The sequence below is a fragment of the Excalfactoria chinensis genome, chromosome 13 (assembly GCF_039878825.1).
Source record: "Excalfactoria chinensis isolate bCotChi1 chromosome 13, bCotChi1.hap2, whole genome shotgun sequence".
In the NCBI taxonomy this organism is placed as follows: domain Eukaryota; kingdom Metazoa; phylum Chordata; class Aves; order Galliformes; family Phasianidae; genus Excalfactoria; species Excalfactoria chinensis.
In genome coordinates this window covers 10,282,005-10,295,098 of record NC_092837.1, presented here as the reverse complement: position 1 = coordinate 10,295,098, position 13,094 = coordinate 10,282,005, and the positions used below count along the sequence as shown (strand labels likewise).

Below are 13,094 nucleotides of genomic sequence, written 5' to 3'. Positions count from 1 at the left end.
AAAGAGTGACTGCACATTGCACACTGCTCTGCAGACGGCTCTGTGCTTGCTACCCGGTGGTACCCCAAGACAAGCTAGCTGCTGCCAAGTGCAGCTCATCCTTTTTTGGCTCACAGCCCTTTTTGCTTCCAGGAAAATGATGAGTTTATGTCAGGTTCAGTAATCCTGATGTCTGCACAGCTGAGAGAAATAGCGCTTTAATGTGTGCATGACTGTGCATGTGTATATATGGAAACTACAGCTTTGACAAGCCTCTCGTCTGCCTTGGGAAGGAAACAGCAGGGCTTGAAAGCCATGGAGTCGCAATGTGCTGGCTAAGGTCAGCAGCTTTCAGTGACTTGCAATCTGTTTTCCTGGCATCCCCACCATACAGCAGGTTGTGCCTTTTTTTATCTTCTGTTTCTTTATTTTTTATATATATAAAAAAAGAAAGGCCTACATGAGAAAAGCTGCCAGCTCCAGACATCCTGGAAGCCCTTTCCCTTTAACAGCATGCATATTCTCAAGTACAAAAAGCTCTGCTCACTGGTATCTCTACCAGCTTATTTCTGCACTGGTAAGGAGATGCTCTTTCAGTTTACATTAGATTGAAGTTACCTTGAAAAATATTTGCTAGGCTGTCTCTCTGGTAGCCTTCCTTGCTTTCCATTTTCTATATGCTTGCAGCTAAGATGGGGAGGAGCAATGGGCAAAGGCAGCTGAAAGCTGCTGTTGCACTGAGATGCCTCTGGCTGCCATTAAGTGTCTGGTTTTGAGCAACGGGGATGAATTTGTTTCACTTTTTCTTCATTTTCTTTGCTAAAAATAGGATTGACACTGCCTCAGCATTTAAAGATCACGTTTGGAATGGTCAAATTATGTAATTTGTTAAAAGAACCTGAAGAGATAGATAGAATTCTTTGAAATTCTTTGACTTTCATTTCTTTTACTTTTTTTCCAGGCTTTCTTTAACTTTCCTTGCCTTTGTTCTCCTTTATTCTATTTCCCAACATTTTGTTGTCAGCTGCCTCCTACACATACTGGAGCAAGCACAGGTAATCATTGGGAAAGGCACCTGTTTCATTTCAAGACAAGAAGGAAACTTCTGAATCAGATTTGAAATAAGCTGTGCTATAGGTTTGTCTCTACAGGTACGTATCTGCTCCGACCTGTGAACCTCCAGCTCTGCCCCACACACATGCAGGCACAGCCCCCTGCTGTGCAGTGCAGCCCATACTTCCTAGGAGCATTGCACAGACAAATGAAGCAGCCAGAGTAAGAACAGTTGCCGCTGTGATGATCCATGCAGGTTCACAAGAACGTATTAAATAGTGGCCATTAATCTGTTGTTTAGAAAAAAACAAACAGCCATGCATTTCTACTTTCTACAGACAGCAATTCAATTATTATTGGGCTCGAGTCTCCTCATACTCCTGTGAGAAGTTTTATTCTGTGTTTATTCTCATTTTATAGACTGAGACATGGGGACATACTTGGCTGAGGACATAAAATGAATCTATCTGAAGCTTTCTAGGAATTTTGCCATAGTTAATATCACTTGTTGAAAAGTGTTAGGGTAAAGGAGGCCATCAGTGCCCCTCATAGCTCATCCGCCTCTGAACAAATACAGATACAGTGCAGAGATGTCCATTTTTTGGTTGCATCGCTGCTCAGAATGTTTCTCTGCCTCTTCCTGCCAGCGAGATGCTCTGCAAGAGAGCCGAATGATGAACCCCACAGCAAGAAGGACCACCTAAACCACTTTCACTTCCAAATCATCCTGTTAACATTTGACAGCTTCCCTTGTTTTTCACATCTCCGCCTTTCTGTGTTCTCAGCGTGGGAGGGCTGTGGATATGGATATCCGTGGCTCACGAGGCGCTTTGGGGCACATTGCTGCCAATCAGCCGGGTCACGCAGAGAACCCTCAGAGCAGACCTGAGGCCACAGCTCTCAGCTTCAGCAAGGCAGGGCTTCAACAGTGGAAAATTTTATCTTTTCCAGAATGAAAACAAAGCTCTTCTCTTGACTGAGATTTCATGCAGCGCTGACAGCATTTGCTGGGCTGCTGCCAACTAACGAAGGGCAATATTTTCCTTTAAAAAAAAGCAAAAGCAGAAAGCGTATTAAAAGTTCCCAGTTTGTGTTTGTAAAGATCTCGGAGTTGCTTGATTAGGAGCTTGAAGTTGGTCAGACTCCTTCCAGCTTCCCCACTTCACCCTCCTTTCCGCACGATGCTGCAGCTGCTCTGATGAAAAAACAGTTATTTAAAAATGTGCTCGTCTCCATGGCAACCTCCATGCACCGTGTTTCAATTGAAACTCTAAAACAGCGGCAGAAGTTTCTTAATAGGATATTTATGAAGATTTTACTCTTTGTACATTTTAAAATGGAAATATTCAATTTTTAAAGGAGGTTATCAAAATCTCATTAATTTTGGAACTGCTTTTCTTTTTTTTGTTGTTGCAAGAGCTGCTGCTTAGCTCTATTCTTTTTTTTTAATTGGTCTTCTTTGCTTTTGTTTAAGATTCCTCTGGTTGCCTTAACCCCTGAGAGCCCACAACCAGGGGTACTTCCCTACTCCTCCCCAGCCTTCTGCCCTTGCTAGCAGATGGCTGTCTGTAATGACAGGTGGAAGGGCACAGTCATGTTTGGATGGGGCTGGCCAGGCTGGAGCATTGCCAGTCTTTGCCTCTCCGCAGTAAATAACCCAGGTAATTTATTTAGCCCTTTGCCAGTGCAGTTTTTAGGTGTCTGCCCGCTCTGAGAGAAGCGAATAGATGTGCTTACAGTTAGCCTGTTTAGCACCTCAGCGATAGTTCAACAACTCTTCACAAAGGCTCAAACTTCCAGGGGGCTCTTGTGTTTGGCTGGGTTCAGCAACAGTAATTTGTATCCTCCCAGCCAGCTCAGTGTACCAGCTGCACCTGATAGGGTTAAATTCATAAGGCTGCTGAGATTTTTGTTCTTTGTTTTCTTCCCTCTTCTTTTTCTCTGCAAACACGAGCCTTCAAAATCACAGGGATAAAATTAAGGAAGCCTTGCTGAGCCGTGCACTCCACCGCCTTAAACCCCCTGAGCCGTGGTGTTATGTTCTGGTGCCTCCGAAGTGTGGATTAGGTCTCATTAATACTGTTTCTTAACCAATGGTTTTGACACAAACTCATCTAAGGGATTTGCGTAATTACAGCTTCTACAGAGAGGGCTTTTTTCCTCAGCAGATCTCACCATGATGGCAGGGAACTTTGCTCCAAGTGACAGCTGTGGGTACATGCCTGCCCTGCCACTCTTTTTCACCTGGGCAGGTGTGGAGCTGCTGGAAGACACCTGAGGTGCAGACAGGCACACTCCTGGGCAAGCACAAGTCTGTGCAATGGAGCATCAGCACCTTTTATCTGTACCACCTGACCTACACAGCAAAATGCTTCTTATTTTTGGCAATGCCTCACAATAGGTAATGATGAAGCAGCTGAGGAGGTGTTATCAAGGTACTTAGAGAGGATTTTTGTGCTTCTTTATACTAATCTATAGAGGGAAAGTTGAACTGATCGCATCTGACAGTATATCTAAGAAAAAAATGCAAGGGATGGGAAATAGTCAGCACCCTGCAGCCCTCCTACTCTGCATTTCAGGTGATGGCCACTGTCTTCCCACTCCTCCCCACACAAGGTGCAGTCTGTGTCTGATCCATGTAGCACATCTGTTGCTATCATCAGACAAGACAGGACCAAGATGCAGAAGAATCTATGGCTATTAGACAAGCATGGCACTAGAAGTGCCTGACTATGAAAGAGATTAATTTAAATAATAAAACTTTGCAGTCCATTACCTGTATTAAAGCAACCATACTTTGCTTAGGGTTGTGAAGCTCTAACAGAGGCTAGAAAGCTGCCAAAGGGGCTGAAAGTACGTCTGTACCAGGAGGAGAAGCTTATGGCTCTATAAAACAAGACAAATCAAAGGAAATAAGTCTGGGTGAGATCTAAAGGAATCGCCTAGTTCAGACCATGCAATGTGCTGTGAGGCACTAAAAAGCAAAAAGGAGGCACAGGGCTTGGGTTCAGGGCTGGACCTAGGTGTGAGCAGCTCTGTGCTGTAACACTTCCCTCTCTCAGTACAGCTACAGCTGATGGGATGTGCAAAGCTCCGCATGCCCTTGGCATAGAGGTGAACTCACAGGGAAGATCAGAGCCTTGCCAAGCACCAGCACAGTCTGTTACAGGCCAGCACAGCAGGGAAGGGGACAGAGCACAGAGCAGCAAGGATGTCATAGACTCACATCTGTCCTTTCTTCCACCAGGTCCTGTGCTGGGAAGAACTCCATCAGCCCAAAGGATTAAAGCTCCTTTGCCTTTTCTGGAAATTGCCATATGCAGCACACAGACATACAGGGCCTCACTGCACTTCCAGCCATATGCTGGGGGTACTGCAGGATTAATGCCAAACTGGGGATTAAAATAGCATTAGCACACCCTCTACTTCAGGACACTGTAGTGATGCAGTCATACCATCAGCCAAATATTTCAAGCTTAAGAGAAAACATTTTGATTGACACAGAGGCACTCAGGAAAATAACTCAGGAGCCACAGCATAACTTTCTATGCTCTGCTGCTTTCTTGCTTGGTCTTTAAGTCCAAGTGGCTTCTTTGAACAGCTGAAGAATGTGAGCACAACAACAACAGGGACAGATGCTGGGAAATTCACATCAATATGGTCTGCAACTTGTATAAGTCAAATACTGGTGGGATAACTTTGAAATTCCTCACTAATGTTCTTAGCTAGCCTGAGAAATCTCATTGCTCCTTCCTGGCACAACATAGATATAGAAGCAGAGCATCCTCTACCTATCTATATATTACTTGTCTTGTTTTCTTTCAGGATTTGGTTCTTTCCCCTTAGCCTTACAGCTCACATCCTGGGGGGGGGGAAAGGAGGGGGGAAATTATCTTAACTTCTGGTTAAACAAACCCAACTTCATAGAGGCCCCCCTTGCAAGATCTGAGGAAACTTGTGATAAAGCCCAGTTCTCTGATATGAATTCCTCAAAACTGGATGAGAAACAGAAAATGCACATAAGTTGAGCAGAACAAGCACTTATAGGAGCTGTTGATAACCTGCCTCCTGCCACGGGGCTCTGCTGCTTCGGAAGCACCGGGAGATGCCCATCCTGAGGGCTGGGAACAGGTAGTACGAAAGCCTTAAACCCAGTGCACATATTGATGCATTTTCCTCTCTCCTCTGAGCAGCAGGAAGAGCTGAGCTCGCCGTACGCTAGAGGGCAGGAATGCAACACCAAGACTGTGCCGAGAGGACTGGGGGGCTGGTGTCCGTGAGGGGCTGCTTTCATGGGGGGAAGAAGAGGGGAAGGGGGGAAAGCGAGGTGTAGGCGTGTGGGAAATACGATGCAAAGTGTCTGACAAGCATTTTTAGGTGAAAAAAAAAATAAAATCAGGAAAATGAATGTTTGTCAGTCAATTGTACAGATAGAATTTGTAAAGGAGGAAGGCACTCTAAAAATAAATAAAAAAAAATCTTTGTTTTTGCAGAGAATTTACAGGTGGCATTGGAAAAAGATTTCAGAACAACTACTTCCACTGACTGGCACTGGGAATTGCCCCGTTCCTTCCCTGGGCTCTGCAGAAGACAACATTCAGTACTCCCAGGCTTCTTTAATCCAAAGAGCTCTGCCTTTGCTTCAGGGACTGTCTATCCCTCTCTGATTGCACAGAGGCTGCTCAACTGAACCTCCGAAATATTAACTGCATCTCCTTCCCCCATCCCCAAGAAGCTGCTTTGCAGCAGCATGCAGCCCCCTTGCACTAAGCTGACTGCAGAGCTGCTTGGGAAGCTGAACACAGCTCTCTGGATTTATTGAAATGCATTGCTTGCTTTCTGTCAGCAGTGCTGATGCCAGTAAGATCAGGGCAAACACCTTAATAGTTGAGCCAAAACCCTGTGTTGTGGGCGAGCGAGAATATGGCTCAGCTATTGCTCTACCAGCAGCAATGGTATCAGCTCTGGAATTAATTGCAGCTGGGCCTGTCTAAAGCCTGGGTGCCTGCTGGGTCAGTGCTGGGACTGCACAGAGCATCCTCATGGGTGCAGGGCCAGGGGGGCTGTATTGATTCTGGCAAAGGAAAAGTCTTTAGCTAGCTCAGAGTGACACAGAGGCTGAAGGGCTTCGGCACTGTGGAGGGATAAGTGCAGTGGGAGCTTGTACTGCATGTCTGCCACTGGCCAGCCTTCCTGGTGAAATACAAGGGAAGGAGGCAGCTCTCCACGCACCCTGCTGGGAAAGCATTTACTGAAATAGAGAAACCACTCTCCCAGCACTGCCCTCCTGTGGGCAGCGCCACCTTCTCTCAGTGCACAAAGCACCTCAAAACGCTCATTCTCTGTGCCCAGAGTGGTCTCTTTCACTGCCTGCACTGCAGGACTACTACACTTAGTTAATAATTTCAACTGTGGGATTATTCGGGGGTCTGATAAGCTGTATCTCAGCTTTTATTTCCTATGCAAACAAGCAGATCTAAGAGCCTCACCAAGTAGCTGTGCAAAGAAGCTGAAGGACAGCATCCAATTGCTCAAATGCATCAGATGGATCTCACCTGTGAGAACTGGAGTCTGAGCAGTTGTGACCAGCTGGGGTTTGCATCCCATCTCAAAAGGCAGAACCATTTGTTTTAAATGCTAAACCTTTACTTAAGAATTGTTTCTGCAATGAATCAGGGAGGAGACTGCAGTGAATTGAATTACTGCTCTAACTGACTAGTGTGAAGAATTCAATGCAGAGAAAAGGTTAGCAGAAAAGCTGTAAGGTCTAAGGAAATCACTGCCCATACTACTGCAATCACTTTAACTTGCTAACTGCTGCAGTCTGGGCTCAGCCTCAGTACTGATGGCATTTTCCACTACGCAACTGTTCTATTTCCTTTGGACTATATTACTATTGCCCAGTGTCCAAATATAGACTAACACAATGTTTCCATTCAGTGCTTTTGTATGCAAAATGTGTTCATCTGTTCTAAGAGGCAGAGCATCTTCTATGAGCTGATGTCCTGGCACATGCTTCACTCTGGAGCTGTTTTGAGTTTTGGATAGTAGTGCAAGGGATGCCTGTAAGGGAACCTGTAAGAACAACTGCTACAGAGAAGTTGGGTCTGTGGATGGCATAAACAAAAGGATGAGCTCTACCCAGGGAAACGAACAGCAAGTATCCAAGATAAGGTGGCTCCAATAAGCCACACAGGCAGGTGCAGTGCTCCTCCCTTCTGTGCTATTGAGTAAGCCAGTTCTCAGCACCCTGCCCCATCAGAGTTAAAAGAACTCAATCTCCAACACCCCCATTTGGGCTTAAAGAAAAGTGTGATGGAAGGTGCGAGTCAGCAGCCAGCCACCTTCCAAAGCAATGCTGCCTGGTAAACTCACCTCCTATGATCTCACAGCCCATAGCAAGAGGCAGGGTTGCCTGCTGTTATGCTTCATGAAGTTTCTCCATTTGGAATTGACTGAATGTTGAACACCTAATCTTGATTCAAGCTGGTGAGATTCTTGAAGCTCTAACAAAACAAAATAGAGAGGCCAAGCATTCTATGGCATAATGCTACAACATGATAGAAAGTACAGCAATAGTAGCAGGGTAGCAGGATCACTGGCTGCAGCAAACAAGGACAAGCCCCAAAACAGCATACATAGATGAACAGGAAAAAAAAAAAAAAGCTTACCTTCAGAAGGCCTCAGGTATGCAGGAATCTTCAGCAAGATACCCTCACCTCCACTGCCAACCCTTAAATGAGGGCTGGGAAGGGGTGGATCCTGGCTTCATCCCTCCTGGTCACTCAGGAGAATTGCATTCACCTGAGCTCCCCTGGGTTGGCCCTGCCTTCCCACCAGGTGTTCCATCACTGCTTCAAGCCATGACTTAGCACATGGCAATATGAGTATGGAAGAGTGGAGGGCAAAACCTCTATTTCCCACAGTGAGTGATGATGTAATTGCATCATAAGTGACAAAGCTGCTGCTTTTAGAAGGGTAAATTTCCCAAAGGCAATGCTAAAACGATGAGCTTTCAGCTCTGATGTGCTGTTTGCTGTTTCTTCTCGTGTTGATTTTTACAGTGGTTCGTCTGGGAAAAGTGGCTGCTCGGCAATGTTAGTGTGTCAGAACCGTAAGATGGAATCCAGGATTTCATGTTATTCATATTGGGAGAGACCATTTATCAGTTCCCACTTTGCTTCCCAGCCCACTCCACAAAACCTTCACCCGGGGATCCTTGCACTGCTCCCAGAAGCCACTGATGGAAGCTCCCTGGAGCTGAGGCAAAAGAAGCAATTTACTGGGAGTAAAGTTTAACAAAATGCATTTCTCGTTTCTAATACACGTTGTCTGTGATGAATTATCACAAGATTTCTCCAAATATAGATTGGATTAAGACAGAAGCTCAACAATTTATACCCACTAATGGCATATGCGGGGTCTTTGCTGTGCAACCCAGGAGAATGGCTTCTTAATATTCCTCTTAAATACTGACTGGTTTTGTTGGGTTTCCTGTAAATTCACTGTGTTTCATTTGCAGCCAAATTGCAACAAAACCCACACAATGATTAGGAAGCCTTGCACGTAGATACAGAAAATGCAGTCACAAGATTGCTAAATAGAAATCGCTCTATCTTTAAATGATCACGAGCTGTCAGCTGTTCCTTTGTTTGGATTATTATAGGCACATATAAAACGTTTGATTGAATGCTCAAGTTTTCACCATCTAGAATCCAGACGGATGTCTGACAAAATAACAAACACTCCCCACTCCACCCCTCCTCAAAATCCCCTTCCTGCTTCAGCTGAATTTCTCTCTGTACTGAAGCCAATATTTCATGGACTAAATTGGACAAAGCAAGCAAACAATCTCCCTTGTATTGATATCCAAATCAAATCATTGTTAATCACATCAATATTCTCAGCCGACAATAGACCCCAAGGCCAGCTTTCCATTCTAAACAAGCTCATCCACATGGGTGCCACAGAGCTCCCTGTGTGTGCCACCAAAATTTGCTGTTAATTATGGCTGGAAGCACTCAGGTCTGATTGTCTCACCTGATTGTTCTCCCCTCCTCCTCCTCAGACGGCAAGAAGGAAACTAAAATATAGTTGCTTGTAAGCAATGAAGTACGTGACCCTCTAGGAAACATTTCAGGGTAGAAGGTCGCTAATTTCTGGAGCTAAACACTGCTGTCTGTGATACAACTCTCACAAGGGTGCAAGGCATGTCAGTGCCCACTTCCTTGCCTCTGGCAACTGCAAACCATAAGTCCAGTGCTGCAGACATTGCCCAAGGGGCTGATTTCAAACCCGTATGGGCATCTCTGTACATTCTCATGCTTTAAACCAGAGCAGTGCCTGTCCTTTGGGAGGACAAGAGATGAGGGCAGGGGCAGGAGCCCACTTGTCTGAACAGGGGGGAATGGGATATATAAGGAGACCAAGATACCTCCCACCAGGGAGTCAGCTCCCAGGAGCTCTGCTCATGTGTGTGCACAGGACATGCATATGCTGCTCATTCAGTATATAATAAATTTACTCTGCCAATAGGCAACACTTCAGGACTTCATCTGTAGCATCTATTAGAAACGGCAAATTAATTAAAATCACGAGCTAATTAACCTCCCAGCTCTTTGCATGCTCACTCTGCTGCTACTCACAGAGCTTTGCTGGTCCCTGCATTGCTCCGGGGTGGCTAGGGACTGCGGGACCTGCTGCATCATGAGGCTGTTAACTGTTTGATGGTGCTTTCTGTGGAAGTGTTCCCTTTAGAATCATAGAATTGTTGAGTTGGAAGGGACCCTTAAAGACCATGTGGTCCAGATTCCCTTCAATGAACAAATCTACAGCTCCATCAGTGCTCAGAGCCCCGTCCAACCTGACCATGGGTGTTGGGTATTGGGAGCCATGTTAGCTCCTGAGGTGGCATCACCCCATGTGAGCTACTCCTCCTTGTTTTCCTGTCTGTTCACCTGTAAAACAAATTGACACATTCTCTTACTCCTCCAGCATCTGTATGATGCTGTTTTCCCCTCTGAATAATCTTTTCATCATGAGAAACTGGAAAGAAGCTCCAAACCAATACCATGAAGAAAGGAAAATTCTCACAGAGTAAATCTCCATGGATTCAGTTAAATTTCCCCATAACCGTGTGCGACTTCTGCAGCTTCCTGGAGAGGCAGGGAATTACTCTGCCCCCTTTTCGTGTACTGACCATACCAAGTATTTCCTTTTCATGCTACCAGGTGGTGGGTAGAGCATTTGCTGTCTTCTGTTTAGTAGAGCTGATATTCAAATTAAGGGACGTCCCTTGTCACAGATATAATTTCATCCCTCTACAGCACTTGCCAAGAACAATGCAGTGGCCTCGTTATTAGATACTGTGCTTGGTTCATTACTTTAAAATATGTTAGCACTTTGTTTGCAATAGGTTTGATGGCTTAAACAGCATAGGTGCTGAATTTTTAATGGTAACAATCAAGTATTTTATTTGTATTTGAAAGAGGAACAGAAAGAGTGCGGGCGCTTTGGGAGAGAGCTGGTTTGTGTGAGACCAAGGCCTGCTGTGCCTTGCAGCACTGTGCCTGCACCCTTCTTTCAAGTCACTCTGACAATGTCATGGTTTCTACAGGTGATTTGTCATTTAAGGGAGTTATGAAACATTCTCTGGGGGCTCTTGCAACACATGGGAACATTTACTTATAGAGCATCCAGCCACAAATAGGTTCTAATGTTCTCTGTGTAAAGGGAGACAACCTTGCCTGTGCTTGAAGCATCTTTCAGACAGTGGAAAGCTGCTTCTTGTGTAGGTGCTAAAGAGACAGAGCTCGGATGTGTCTCATTAACAGTGAAGTTGAAACCTCAGTGAATGTCCCACAGCGATCTTGTGAGGACTGCTCAGGAAAAAAGGTGTTATAAGGCTGCTCCACATTCCAGCTGAGATCTGGGCTGCCCCTGGGCAGCACTACTTGATGGCATCCGGGGGAGAAAGCGAGGAAACTCTGAGAGTATTTCCTTTGAAAAAAGAAAAGAAAAAAGATTCTTTTAAAGCCATGCAGACGAGGTTCAGCTTCCTCTGGAACTGGGAACTGTCTCACAGCAACATATGCTAATTCATGAGATGAATTTCATTCACTGAAACGTGCAGTAGAGTAATTTCTTCCTACTTCCAAATGCAAGCTGTAATTCAGACTTAACTATGGTGGCATTCCCATTTGGGACTGAAGAATGTCTATAATATTTACTTCATTATAGCTTTTAGCTTAACAATATATATATATATTTTTCAATAAGATCCCTCATCCCACAGCAGCCCCTGTGTGGTGTTGCATTTTGGCCTTGCACAGAGGGCTTAGCGGCCCTGGTCAGTCTAAAAGTCTCCTGGACAAATGGGGGCTCTGGGAGGGACACGATGCAACTTACAGTGCTCCTCTTCTTCCTGGTGGGAAGTGCTTAGTGCATCTCCAGCAGTCCAGTACTCCCACAGAAGGAGCCTATTGAGGCATAGCCAGTACCTGGCATATTTTCACTTTGATTTAAATGAGCAATTAATTAATAAATAGGGGAAATTGCTTCCATTATGATTTGCAATTTGGATGAATGATTCTTCCAGCAAAAATAAACTACCCCCAAATAGTAACATCTTCATAACCCCGAGGCTTCTCTTTGGGCTGCTGATAGAAATACTGCATAGCCACTGTCAGCACCGAGCTCCTACTGAGCACCACAAGCGTTGAAAGAGAAAAAGGAATAGTGGGAGAGGCAGAGGAGGGTGAGAGACAAAAGGGAGTTTGCTTCCCCACTATGTAACAGATTGATTCTTAGAAATTCTTTTGATGAATTTCATCTGCTTATAATAGACTCTTGTGCGTATTTATCTGTGTCCTCCCTGCGTGAGGCTAATGACTGCCTGAAATCACTCACTGAAAGCAATTGTTTGGACATCTCTCCAGGTACGTTAAAAGGTGATAAAAGTATAAGATTTTAGTTATTGTTCAGCTCACATCTGGAATTAACTGCAGCCAGCGTCTGGCACAACAAGTCAATAGCCTCACTCTATATTCCAGCTGCATCTTTTTCCTTTTCTGAGCTTGTTCTGTCTGGCTTTGTGTTGCCGAATGGTGCAGTCACAGGAGGGATCGTGTGCGAGAGAGCGAGCTCTCTGGTTTGAGGCAGAAGCCGTTGTGAGGGATTAAAGCTCCTGCTGTGACAGAGACGGCAACAAAAGCAGAAAACTTCCTCGTGCAGAAGGAAAAGTCGTCTGTGTGATAACTGAGATGTTCAGGGGGGGACGCATGGGTATTGATCACCAGGTTCACACTAATTCCCAAAGTGGCAGTGGTGTCAGTCTTGTTCAGGTCCTGATGCTTCCCAGCCCGGGGCTGCAGGGTGATGCCACTTCCTGCTGCTGCTGGAGAGTTTGTTCCCACTGGCGTGGATACAGAATGTGCAGCAAAGAGAAAGCAGTTCCTTTTTATTTCCCTCCCCTCCCATTTCCAAATCCTGGGGGCTCTCTGTTTAATTGCATATGCCAAGGAAAACCAAGCATGTTTCTTCCTGGCCAGTGCTTTGCTGTCTGTCTGGCTGCAGGCGTCAGCCCCTGCCATGGAACATCCTCGCTGCAGCCCCACCATGCCAGGAGCCAGTGGGCTGCTCTGCACAGTATATAGGTGCTTGGGGTAGGCAGGCATCTTGTGGTGATAAGCTGCACTTTGGTATCAGTAAATAACAAGAAAATCCTTCAGGCTTAAAACTCCTTGTGGTAAAAAGCTCCCATTTGTGTTAGACGGGTATCACTGTCTAATAGAACAAACCATCTCAGGAGTTTAAGGATAAATGTGGCATTCTCTAGTGGGACTGGTTGTGGGGTGGAGGAACGAGGTGAGACTGGGACAAAATGCACACAAGCTGTGTTTGAAGGAATAGCATCTTAGCAAACATAGTCATACTCTTCATCTCTCAGTATTTAAGTCACAGTGCAGCTTCCTGCCATTATTACAGCAATTAAAATGCAATTACTTTTTCATCTTTATTTCAGTTCTTGAATAATTAAAGCCACTTTACATCAAGGGTGATCC

The 13,094-nt window shown here is 45.2% G+C and overlaps 1 long non-coding RNA gene across 2 annotated transcripts; it reads right to left on the bottom strand.

Moving 5' to 3' along the window:
- Positions 1-974: 974 nt before the first annotated feature.
- On the bottom strand, positions 975-7,984 carry LOC140258264 (uncharacterized). Of its 2 annotated transcripts, XR_011905221.1 has the most exons (4): positions 7,704-7,984; positions 7,408-7,538; positions 3,809-3,918; positions 975-2,227 (listed from the first exon to the last, which is right to left on the bottom strand). It is a non-coding gene; the product is annotated as an uncharacterized lncRNA (long non-coding RNA). The 2 variants fall into 2 exon arrangements; XR_011905220.1 differs by lacking the exon at positions 3,809-3,918.
- Between the last annotated feature and the right edge of the window lie 5,110 nt (positions 7,985-13,094).